We start from the raw sequence: 13,600 nt of genomic DNA, 5'->3' as shown, positions 1-13,600 counted from the left end.
TCCTTCAGTTATTTATAGGCAGTAATACTCCCCATTGATGGCACAAGTTCAAACATAATTATTATAAATGTGATATTATTAGACGATAGACTACTACAACTTGATTTGGAATGTTTCAAAATATATTTTAATATAATTTGCTCCCTTCTTAAGGAGTAAATGAAGTTGAGCATTTAGAATCCCATGGCTGGAGGAGACATTTTTCTTGCGCTGTACGTTTGCAGTTCTTATTGACATTCACATTCCAAAATCCCTCCATTGTCACTGAGCCATCTACTGTTGCCATGGAGAGTCTTCAGTCTTGTCTGTAAAAGATTTGTTTGTTTTCTCATTTATTCAAATTTTACTAATATCCAAGAGGACCATTTAAAGTGTAATTGTGAGAAAAGAGATTTTAAAAGAACCAGCAAAAGGAAACAACTGAGTGAATATGCTTTGATTTATTATGCGCAGAATAATGTCTTTAAATTAGGTATGGTAGATGTAAAAATGTGGCAAAAAAAGCTATACAAATCTTTAACATTGGCCCTTTATTAAGCTTATCTCAAGCCCAAATATGGTTTTAGTAAACACATAGATAGGGGTTTATGTGCCATACTAATACATACATAATTGTAAAATATAAAGTGAAAATAGTCCACAGAGCTACATTAACTACAAAATTCCAATTATTGGTGCTAACAACAAAAAAGTGACATTTTGGCTGTCTGAAATGTAAGTTTTTTTTAGGAATCTATTAGAATGTCTCTAACATTAAGGATAAACATGCAACAATTAAACTCACATTAAGAGTTAAGGACATTCATGAAACAAAAACATGTCATTTTCCAATGAGTAATCAATATTTCATCATATTTGTCTGAAATTCAAAGTACAATAAAAAGATTAAAACACCATAAATCTCTGGGGAGGGACAGATTCACCTCAGAATGATTTACAGCTCTAAAAGACACACTTACTCTGCTGCTTTTATCAACTTTTAACAGGGCCTTAAAAAAGATCAGATCGCTCCGAGTTGGAAGGACCGACTTGACTGTGCCTCATATAGACCAGTCTCAATTCTGATTGTGGACAATACAAGCTGGGAGTAATCAGGGCATTACACAGCCCTATAGGTGCTCAGAGGGTAGGAGGAAGGAGGGGAAAGGTCCAGAATGCTCTCTCAGCCTATAGTTACCCCGCTTGGGCCAAAAAGGAAACAAAACCAAGAAGGTGTGTCTGGACTGTCTGAAAAACTACAAAGGATTTTTAGACAGAATGACATTCTTGCTTATTTTGAACTTCAGGACAAAACCTACTTACACAAAAGCAGAGTAATGAAGTGTATTAAATCAAATGCAGTGAGGGAAGTTGCAAAGAGTGGTAAATAGATGAAAATAAACCGCCACTTCACATCTACATCAAAGACATGCACATTCTGGATTGCAGAGCGCCATCCATCTTCATCTAAAAGCCACAGTGAGATGAAGATTCTTGAGATGGAGGAGAAGGAGTCCATTTTGGTTAAAAAAGAATCCCTCTTTATTATTGAGACTATTATATTTAACATGACCAGGTTCCGGCCGGTGGGCAGAGCTTGCACAGCCGGAGTTGGATCAAAAGAGTTCTCAGACTTGTCATTGAATGAATGCTCCACACCTCGTCCTCAGTTTGCTTCACTCCACTTGATCACAAAAACAAGCGAAACATACGACAGCACGGTTTGATTCTAAATTATTACAAAGCATTTTGGGGGAAATGGGTGTGAAAAACCTCTCCACGGATGATACCTTTTTCAAAATTGCACAAAATTTTGAAAAATAAGCTTTTACCAGCCATTCCACAGCGTACAGTGGCCATGTTGATCCTCCTCTGCTCGTTGCCAGACAATTAAGCATTCATTTCTTTCCTTTAACCATTTTTAGACATCGTGTGAAGCTGCATGGCGTAGGAGAGTCCCTCGTTGTTGTTGTTTGTTGCTATGGAAATTAAAGAATGTAATTATATCCAATAGAGGAGCTAATACAATAGAAGATTATATGATGAACCTCCAATTTGAGTAAATCAATGTTGATAGGTCTTAAAAAAGATTGCCTCCAGTGTCCAAGTATGCTCGCCTATGATTGAGAGTGTTTTTGTGAGAGATACAAATTAGCCCATGGCAATCCAGTGTGTTTACAGCATGTGTGTATTAGCATGCACTGTCCCCACCAAATAAACACACACATGTAATAATCATAATCATAATCATCACATTTTCAGCTCCTCTGATCTCACCTTCTCAGAGTCAGTGACATTTGGACGGCAGGTTTGATTCAGAAGGACAGGAGCAGACGGGATGATGCTGGAGCTGCAGGAAATGGCTTGATAAGAGAACTTAAGCAGAATTAAGCGAGAGAGTTAGAGGAAGATGAGCTACAGGCACATGATCCACTATTGTTCTATTGTCTAACAATAGAACATTTCATCTTATACATAGTAAAGTATGTTTTCATGGTGAGGTGAGTGAAATTGCAATTTGTTCTATTTATAATTTAAAACTGAACAAATAATTTCTAAAGCATAAACTCCTTCTAAAACTGTAAAAGGGCTATTTTTCTTTATTAAATTTGATGTATTAGATAATATAAAAGTTTAAAAATACATTTGACCCTGGGTAAACCATAAAATGCTGGTTTATATTTTGCCTGTTTTGCACTTTTGCTTTATGGACACTCAGATTTTGTTGATTTGTTTATTCATTTTGTTCATTTTTTTTTTTATATAGCTTAATAGAATAACACCGAGCATTGCTATTGTGAAATTTCAACGTACAAAATGTTCCAATTAATTCCCTGTTTAACATTAAACAGGATCTTGCTATTTGAAGATTGTAATTAAGAAATAAATCTGTCAGCATAACATAATATAAAGTTTATACTGTTCTAAAACGCCCGAGGCTGCATGTCATCATATTTTACAGTATGTGAACAGCTGCTTGTGAACGGCCACAACAAACATGGGCCGACAGACAGGAGCCTCCCAGGACACGCTCTGAGACGTGTTACTGCGCACAAGACGCTGCAGACGCCTGAATTATTACACCAGCAGTTACATTATCTCTGCGGGTAATGAGCGGAGCAAGACGACAACGATAGAAGTGATCCCACCACTAGTTTAATTTTGATTAATAACCTTAGAAATACAGTATATAGGTTCATAATGTTACTTTTCTTTAATTAATTGATTATACTGAAGTGTATTTGAATTGCAAGGTGAGATGACACAAGGATATAGAATGTTTTTATAATAGTATTAAAAGTGAAAAAGTCATACACGTTTTATGTAATTTTGTTGTCTTTAGCTTCTATGTATATCTAACTAAAAGTATGGGAGGTAATGATTTATAAAAAAGTATTGATTTACGATGTGACCCTTCACTTTTCTCTCTATTCTTTGTGAAGTTTCCAGGTTGCTCTGAAGCCCCCTGGTGGTCAGGTAAGGCAACAGCAGCACGTGGTGGTCCACACTTTAGTTCACAATTCAATTTAAGACCGAGTTATCCAGCACTAATACACAAATTATTACGTCGATGACGTTAAATCACGTGCTAAAGGGAAATACAATTTTGGTTGCATCTCTTTTACTATGGTTCTTTCCCATGTAATTGCAATAAACATGATTTATGATGGGCTTTATAAATATATGCTGTGTTCCATTGCACAGACCAAAGCGGTTTTGACCGAGCGTGGCCTTTGACCAGAAGAAATGAATGAATGCAGCTCAAGCTTGACATCGCCCACAACAGATCATTACTGCATACTAATATTATGAGAATAAACAACCATAGAAACTGATTCAACCTCAACACCAGAAGGTATATACAGTTCTTTTGGACTTGTTTTGCATAATGAGATACAGCCTGACAAATATATATTCTTCTTTTACAATGACTTTAAATAACCTCAATTATGTATTAGTCAGTAACGTCCAACATTGCACACATTTAATTAGGAGATATTTGCATGAACGTTGACTGAAATGTAAAAGTGTCACTTATATATATATATTGGTAGTGACAATATTGGACTGGTTAAATATTGAAACACATCACGTCCGGCATGTTTGTTTCAAGTTAACCTGAGTTTATAAGAAGCTACTCTAATTATAAAATTAGTGAATGGTCTTTTACACACTACAAGCACATTTAATTACGTTCATAAAGAGCGTTACATTTAGGCATGGCGATCAAGTGCAGCCAGAGTTATCAACCCCAGTCCAACGTGTTTTAAAGTGAACACAGATATTACACACTTATATTACATCTCCTGGGATTGTATTAAAGCCGGTGAAAATGGTGCTCAGTTTACATTCTGCATTGAAATGGGTTTTTTGCTCAGGCAGAACTGACTCAATTTGTGTGAGAGCCCTGAGAGAGAGCCCTAAGAGCCCTGAGAGCCCCGAGAGCCCTGAGAGAGAGCCCTGAGAGCCCTGAGAGCCCCGAGACAGAGCCCTGAGAGCCCCGATAGCCCTGAGAGAGAGCCCTGAGAGCCCTGAGAGCCCTGAGAGCCCTGAGACAGAGCCCCGAGAGCCCTGAGAGCCCCGATAGCCCTGAGAGAGAGCCCTGAGAGCCCTGAGAGCCCTGAGAGCCCTGAGAGCCCTGAGACAGAGCCCTGAGTGCCCCGATAGCCCTGAGAGAGAGCCCTGAGAGCCCTGAGAGCCCTGAGAGCCCCGAGACAGAGCCCTGAGAGCCCCGATAGCCCTGAGAGAGAGCCCTGAGAGCCCTGAGAGAGAGCCCTGAGAGCCCTGAGAGAGAGCCCCGAGAGCCCTGAGAGAGAGACCTGAGAGCCCTGAGAGCCCTGAGAGCCCTGAGAACCCTGAGAGCCCTGAGAGCCCTGAGAGCCCTGAGAACCCTGAGAGCCCTGAGAGCCCTGAGAGCCCTGAGAGAGAGACCTGAGAGCCCTGAGAGCCCTGAGAGCCCTGAGAGCCCTGAGAACCCTGAGAGCCCTGAGAGCCCTGAGAGCCCTGAGAACCCTGAGAACCCTGAGAGCCCTGAGAGCCCTGAGAGCCCTGAGAACCCTGAGAGCCCTGAGAGCCCTGAGAGCCCTGAGAGAGAGACCTGAGAGCCCTGAGAGCCCTGAGAGCCCTGAGAACCCTGAGAGCCCTGAGAGCCCCGAGAGCCCCGAGAACCCCGAGAGCCCGAGAGCCCCGAGAGCCCTGAGAGCCCTGAGAGCCCTGAGAACCCTGAGAGCCCTGAGAACCCTGAGAGCCCTGAGAACCCTGAGAGCCCTGAGAGCCCTGAGAGCCCTGAGAGCGCTGAGAACCCTGAGAGCCCTGAGAGCCCTGAGAGCCCTGAGAACCCTGAGAGCCCCGAGAGCCCCGAAAGCCCCGAGAGCCCCGAGAGCAATGAGAGCCCTGAGAGCCCTGAGAACCCTGAGAGCCCTGAGAACCCCGAGAGCCCCGAGAGCCCTGAGAGCGATGAGAGCCCCGAGAGCCCCGAGAGCCTCGAGAGCCCTGAGAACCCTGAGAGCCCTGAGAGCCCTGAGAACCCTGAAAGCCCTGAGAGCCCTGAGAGCCCTGAGAACCCTGAGAGCCCTGAGAGCCCTGAGAACCCTGAGAGCCCCGAGAGCCCCGAAAGCCCCGAGAGCCCCGAGAGCGATGAGAGCCCTGAGAACCCTGAGAGCCCTGAGAGCCCTTGAGAGCCCTGAGAGCCCTGAGAACCCTGAGAGCCCCGAGAGCCCCGAAAGCCCCGAGAGCCCCGAGAGCAATGAGAGCCCTGAGAGCCCTGAGAGCCCTGAGAACCCTGAGAGCGATGAGAGCCCCGAGAGCCCCGAGAGCCCTGAGAGCCCTGAGAACCCTGAGAGCCCTGAGAGCCCTGAGAGCCCTGAGAACCCTGAGAGCCCTGAGAGCCCTGAGAGCCCTGGGAGCCCTGAGAGCGATGAGAGCCCTGAGAACCCTGAGAGCCCTTGAGAGCCCTGAGAGCCCTGAGAACCCTGAGAGCCCTGAGAGCCCTGAGAACCCTGAGAGCCCCGAGAGCCCCGAAAGCCCCGAGAGCCCCGAGAGCGATGAGAGCCCTGAGAGCCCTTGAGAGCCCTGAGAGCCCCGAGAGCCCTGAGAGAGAGCCCTGAGAGAGAGACCTGAGAACCCAGAACCACATTCAATTGCAGGAGACCCTTAGGAACAAGCTCCTATTCAGCAAATAATACAAGTAAAATTGGAATTTCATAAAGTATGAATTAGTTTCTCAAAGAAAGTCTACAAGACAACATTGCTGTGTACTTAATGGTACTTAATGGTACTTAATGGTAATGTATGTGTTTCCTCTGGGTTTTCTCTTCTGGCGATGTCACAGATCATCTTCATGTGCCATGATTCATGGACATTTTCAAGAATATTTTGTGGCGCATGTTTGAAAACTCTTGTCCTGTAGAGTGAACAAGATGTTTACAACAGATTTTGTGGGGTAAAACCAGCATCCACATAATTCAGAATATATATATATATATATATATATATATATATATATATATATATATATATATATATATATATATATATATATATATATATATATATATATATATATATAGATGCTATTGGGTTTGATTCAGATGCAAAGGTGGTTTGCAGATCACGTCACAAATGTTTGTGCTGACGGCTTTAAATCTGAATTTTCTCATCTTAACAAAGAATCTCCTCAAGGGTCTGTCCTTGGCCCACTACTATTTACAATTTATATAAACTCACTTGGACATAATCTAAAACTTAGTAGTACACACTTGTATGTCAAGTGTCAAGTGGATTTTCACTCCATTCAACAAAACTGTGTTAATATAAAACTGTGAACAGGAACATCATGTGTTTCTTTGTTTTATTTGTATTGTGTATTTGACAGGATTCCAACAAAAAGGAAAGTTACTCTCATTTGGTCTCCCCTGTATAAATAAATCATAAATCCAAAAAATGATGTAAATAAAAGGTATTTTCTTCAACAAATCAGCAGGTTAACATCATGTCCTGTTAAGAAGCAGGAAACAAACTGTTTAAGCAACTTTACCAAAAGCTCATTTTGCTGCTCGTGTATCAGAGAAAATGTAGCTCTGAACTGCAATGTTTTCCCAATTGCAGTTAGTGCAAGTTAACAAATCTGCAAAATATGGCAAAATACACTGTGAAATAACTATAAGGTGATTTATTATCTATTTTTAAGTATTTAATTTGATAAAAGATTCACACAAAAGTGATAGTTGTCAGTTGAAAAGACATTAAGCAATAACATTAATATAGCAAGATTTTCGAGCCAATCCTTAAATATTGAGATTCAACATTTTGGGATTTTCAGTTTCGTTAAAAAGACACAATCTAATTTAAGACCTTTTTCATTTGTTCTGAAATATGTGATGTTTTTGCACAGCTCGCCGCTCTTTCTCAGCAGACTGAATGTAAAGTCATAAAGCTCGCAGACTTTTGCAGGAGAAAAAGCGGCGCTGCCTTCCTGCCTTGTTGCTTGGATACCACCCACATCCATCCTGCTTATTTCTCTCCTCTCTCTTTCTGACAATGGCACGAGATAAGTTGAATGAATCTGATTGCATCACATGTTGTCCGCACATGTCCATTCTTTTGTTTTTGTCTTCTCTGGCTCTTTTGTATCTCACCGACGCCCGCTCCAGCGCTCCGGGTTTTCAAATTCATATTTTCTCCTTTTACGTTTACATGAAGCACAACACGTGTCACGAGCAGGAGGGTTTTTCCGTGTTACTGGAGCGTGGCACATTAGGTTAATGCAGTTGAACTTTAAGTATGGAGACGGCTCATCTTTGTGGAGGCTGAAAACAATGCAAGATAGATTTCAAAATGTCAAGAGGAGAGACACACACAACATTTAACGTTCAAATATGCTCTGAATATTAAAGGGGTGAAATGTAAGGCCAATTTTCTCACACTGTGACAAACGTAGGATTTGGCGGAATAGACATTTGAGCACTAATGGAATCTGCATCTCTCTGTGGTCGGGCCAACGACACTTTGTTGCCGTGACGTTTACGGTGAAGTGAAAGGGCGGAAAACAGTAATGCGGTTTTTAACACAGAAGTAAACCGACTTTTAAGTTGTTTTAGATTAATATTGTGATTTAAGATACGGTAATGATCTTTGAGTGTCACAGATTAGAACTATACAGCCAGGGCCGGCCCCAGCACATTTGGTGCCCTAGGCGAGCTACTCCCCTGGCGCCCCCCCCCCAAAAAATGTCACCAGTTCTACAGGAAAATAGTACTTTATTTATCGCAAGAACAAGAGTGCAAAGTGCATAACAAGAATACATTTAATGCCAAAACAGTGTTTGGCTACATAGAAGGGGGCGCAAATCCAGAGGGGGCCTCCCCCCCGCAGTGCCGCCCCAGGCACCCGCCTATCCGGCCTAATGGAAGAGCCGGCCCTGTATACAGCAGACTCAAGCATTTAGTCCCCCCTGGGCATTTAGTCCCCCCTGGGCATTTAGTCCCCCCTGGGCATTTCGTCCCCCCTGGGCATTTCGTCCTCCCTGGGCATTTCGTCCTCCCTGGGCATTTCGTTCCCTCTGGGCATTTCGTCCCCCTCTGGGCATTTCGTCCCCCCTGGGCATTTCGTCCCCCTCTGGGCATTTCATCTTCCCTGGGCATTTAGTCCCCCCTGGGCATTTAGTCCCCCCTGGGCATTTCGTCCTCCCTGGGCATTTCGTTCCCTCTGGGCATTTCGTCCCCCTCTGGGCATTTCGTCCCCCCTGGGCATTTCGTCCCCCTCTGGGCATTTCATCTTCCCTGGGCATTTAGTCCCCCCTGGGCATTTCGTCCCCCCTGGGCATTTCGTCTTCCCTGGGCATTTCATCTTCCCTGGGCATTTCGTCCCCCCTGGGCATTTCGTCCCCCCTGGGCATTCCGTCCCCCTCTGGGCATTTCATCTTCCCTGGGCATTTCGTCCCCCCTGGGCATTTCGTCCCCCCTGGGCATTCCGTCCCCCTCTGGGCATTTCATCTTCCCTGGGCATTTCGTCCCCCCTGGGCATTTCGTCCCCCCTGGGCATTCCGTCCCCCTCTGGGCATTTCATCTTCCATGGGCATTTAGTCCCCCCTGGGCATTTCATCCCCCCTGGGCATTTCGTCTTCCCTGGCATTTCATCTTCCCTGGGCATTTCGTCCCCCTCTGAGCATTTCGTCCCCCTCTGGGCATTTCGTCCCCCTCTGGGCATTTCGTCCCCCTCTGGGCATTTCATCTTCCCTGGGCATTTCGTCCTCCCTGGGCATTTCGTCCTGGGCATTTTGTTCTGGGCATTTCGTCCTCCCTCCCTGGGCATTTCGTCCCCCCTCTGCATTTTGTCCCCCCTGTGCATACAAACACATAAAAACATAACCATTTTAATTTACTTTTACCAAGGAACAATATGTACAATATGGAGTTTTATACTTGAACTATAAAATAAGTAAAAGTATTCGTGACTCATACTGCAATGATGGTGGTGGTTTTATGAAAGAAAAGGTATATTGGTATATGCTCTTCCCAAACGTACTCCACAAAAGGTATTTTTCACTAACGTGCGTAGTATTTAATGATATGATTCTAGTGAGCAGCAGTGAGCCGCGACGTTGACTATGTAAAGACAAAAGGCCCGGCCGTGCCACAGTTGTATATGGATGGTACAATAAAAGTCTCTTGAAACATTCAGCACACTGTGAAATAAATATATTTACAAGTCCAATAAGGTTTGTGTCTTTGCAGAAGGAGCACGGAGTCAGCGGGAAAGCAGCTCCAGATCACAGAGGAGGAAAAATGAAAACGGCAATCTCACAGTAAGTCAAAACTTCTGATGCATTTTAAACCAGCAGCTTTGTCCGTACAGATGTTTCTTTATGCAATTCAAAAGAACAAGTCTGTGGAGGATTAGAGATGGAAAGAAGAAAGTGGATAACTTCAGTGACTCAAGTAACAATGTCACGACAACTAAGTAAAGTTCATAGGTATGTGGGGAGTGCTACGGTATATTTTGTACTTTTACTATACTACTCAGAGCAGGTATCTGTGCTTTCTACTACACATTTGTTTAACTGTTTTAAATGTACTTTTCTTTTTACGCTTTGATAGTTCTTCGCTCTTAAATATTTAAACTTTTTTCAAATGTATTTAAACCGGTAAGTTGTTTTTTTTTTGTGATACTTTGTACTTTTTTTGCTCTTGTATCTGTACTTTTTTGGAACTAAATTGAATACTTCTTCTAGCAGTAGTTACAGTACTAGTGGTAGTTCAAGATGGTGTAGCCGTACAGGGGAAGTATTAGTTGAAGAAGTACAAGCGATGCAGGTACTTATAGTAACTTATGGACTCTCTGTTTTGTCCACAATTTTGTTCTACATCTTGTACAATGTTATTCCAATATTTTGAAGTAAGTCTGACCAGCAAAAAGCTCTTTTAAAATAATGTTGAGATATAGTTAACAGCATTTTTCTCTTGCTTTGTTTAAAAAAAACTGTGTGGGATGGTGAGAAGAGGAGCCCTGCAGTGTGAGGAGCTTTATTTATTTTTATCTTAATAAGATTTTGTTGCCCGTAGGCTTTATTAGACAGGAGAAGAGAGTGTGAAATGGGATGAGAGCGAGGGGAGGACAGGACATGCAGTAAATCGGTAAATCGAGTCGGGATACAAGCTCACGACAGTTCGAAAGCCGGTGCTGCACCTCAACCACTCAAACACCGGGCAGAACTACATGCTTTATTTATAAGCTTAAGGTTGCATTTGTACCTATTTTGCTTGTGCTACTATTATAAAAAAGTCAGCACTGTCAAAACTGTGTGTATGTGTGTGTGTGCCATCCTGATCTCAAAGGTTATACAGAAAGAACAACACATTAAAGGGCTTATTTTGGAATATTATTACTATTGTCAGGTGAGTAGCGGTGGGTCGGGCAGAACAGGGTCATGGCGGTTAGTCGCTCCAGTGTTCCTCTTCTAGAGCTGAAAGATGTTTCGTAATCGTATCAAAATTGTTATTTGAATTGGCAAATCGCAAAGACTAAGTTCAGATTTCAGTCTTTTCTCAAATACTGATGCTCCTGGACGTGTTTAAAATGTCTGCTTCGAACAGAATCAAACTATTAAAACGAATCTAATTGAAACACAAACGACATCCCAATCCCCTACTACTCAAACGTTTTCCCTTTTTCTTATTTTACAATGCGGGTGGGATGTTTTGGTGAGCGTTTTCTCTCTCTCATGGTTTATGCAGGAGAAGCAAATGGACATGGTGACAAGAGACTATACACTTGAGTCTCCTGGGTCAAATCACTTACAAATTTGCAGGTTTTGTGGGATGTCCTTGCTCTGTAATAGTCCGTTATATTTCAGAAACGGTCAGGGAATGTGTAACATAGTGAACCCACAGTGATGCACATAAAATGACGGTAGCATAAGACATCGGTTAGTTCTAACGCTTTTAAAATGACAGAGACCTTTTTTTAAATGACTTCACATTTTACATTACATTAATCTGCTGTCTTTTACTGTACTTTTGATCATTGTTTTATTGTATTTTGTGTTTTTTTAATTGCTGTAGAGGGGACGTTGAGTGACTTGAAAGGCACCTTAAATAAATTACATGATAAGAAACTGAATATTTAGTGAGTTTGTTGCATTTGACACTGTTATTACACAGCTATTAATCACATAAACATTAAATCATGGGTTTCAGCTTATTGAGACATCATACATCATTTTTGAGGACATGTTAACACTGAAAAGAGTATTTTATTCTGATTTGTTCATTACTATATCAACAATGCAATTCTGCCATCACTTTGAGCAAGGTTTACATGCTTATTATAACATTAGCAGTGTATTAGTGATGTTTTTGAGATCTGTAGATGATGCTCAGTACTCTCCAGTTTCCCAGGACCGACCTAAGCTTTGCTGTTCCATGTATCTTTGCTGAATATGTTAATGAAATTAGGGTGGTGTAGCTGGATGTGGCGGGGTTCGCTCTGTTTGTTGATGCTCTGGTGAATTAGTCAGTTGTTGGCAGATGGTGCATTGCCTTTTTATTCAACAGATGTGACCTCTGCCTCTCTACTTACAAACATCCAACGGACAGCTCATCCTCCCCAGCCATACACAAAGAAAATGCATGCACAAATTCAACACGGCAGCTGCAGATCGAGACTCAATCATCCTGATGTGCACTGATTTTAACTTGTAAAACAAATGGCATCATATATAAACAGCAAAGTGAAAAGAGGTCTTAGGATTCTCAAGGTTATTCTGAAAGAGCGTTGAGTATTAAATGAGTGTTAAAAGTGCTGCAAGAATATGTGCGCGCCCACAAAGGGCCAACCAACTTTCTTTCAAGTGGAGCTCAGGAACAAACTTCAGCACTTGGATGTTTCACGTGGAGACGTTTTCAAAAAAGACTAAAACACATGCAAACAGTAAGGGGAATTTATATGAGCACTCAAACTCAACTGGAGATGAGAGAATTTTGATACATTTTCCCAAACCACAGTAAACTAAACAGAACTAACTCAAAACTAAACAGAAAGGAAACTTTTTGTCTAAACTTTAAGCCCTGTGAATTCCTCTTAAGTTGTTAGGGTTGGGGTCACCTTTGTCATTCATGGGCCCATTTGTTATTCATTTGGCAAAAGGATTTTTATCAATTCCCTGCAGTGCACATTAGCTTCACAGAATCATTTAAACCTAGAGCACATTTGACAGTTGAAACGTTTAGGTTTTATTCCAAAAATGTGTTACTGTGATCAAACGTCTTTTCGATTTAAGGGGAGGATGAAATGCCCAGGGGGACGGAATGCCCAGGGGGGACGGAATGCCCAGGGGGGTTGAAATGCATAGGTTGGATGCAATGCCCATATGAAATTAGCTTTTATATGAATCAATACCTTCCTGTTCGTTATACAGTATTTTGTATTCCCCTAATTCTGTTTTTGCGGTTGAGTGACTTGTTGGTGCGTTGTTATTATTCCACTAAAGTTAATGTGCAAAAACACCTGAAGAACAGGTCAAAGGTAAAAGTTTATGAATTGCCATGGCAAATAAACATGAAATTAAAAAAAATCTCATCATAAAATTGTTGTTTGGGGCTTTTTTATGACCCTTTTTTATACACACGATTTTCATTTTGGATTCATCCACAGAGGAACTTTTCATAGAGAAAATAACTTTGAGTGCTTTGTTATTCATCTCTGTGGTGGTTTAACCTTGTCCCTGTTCGTGCAGCACAAAAAGAGTTTGGGAAATGATTGCATGTATCTAAGAGTACAGTGGCACTATATATTTTTGTAACATTCTCAAACGTAACAGCAGCAGTTAAGTATATATTTTCTAGTGAATATTAGCAATTGGAAAAAAAAGCTTTGTTCAACCAACACACACGTTTTTCTAAATACAACCTTTAAGGCATAAGCAGAAGAAAGGTTTTAATTCATTTCCAACATCGTCCATGCTCCATTGCTGTTTTTTGTGTATAAAAATATACACTTTTCAAATTAGTGCCAGGAACTAATTTATATGTAGTGTTAAAAGTGTTTGTTGTAACCTTGTTGCAACCGAACTTTACTTAAACAATATGTGCATGCGAACACAAGATAGTCAGAACATATTTGA

Source organism: Eucyclogobius newberryi, unplaced genomic scaffold, assembly GCF_026437365.1.
Source record: "Eucyclogobius newberryi isolate DKJ021-1_F unplaced genomic scaffold, fEucNew1.0.hap1 SCAF_14, whole genome shotgun sequence".
Classification (NCBI taxonomy): Eukaryota; Metazoa; Chordata; class Actinopteri; order Gobiiformes; family Gobiidae; genus Eucyclogobius; species Eucyclogobius newberryi.
The sequence above is the reverse complement of the archived record's forward strand: the minus strand, read 5'-3'. Positions refer to the sequence as shown.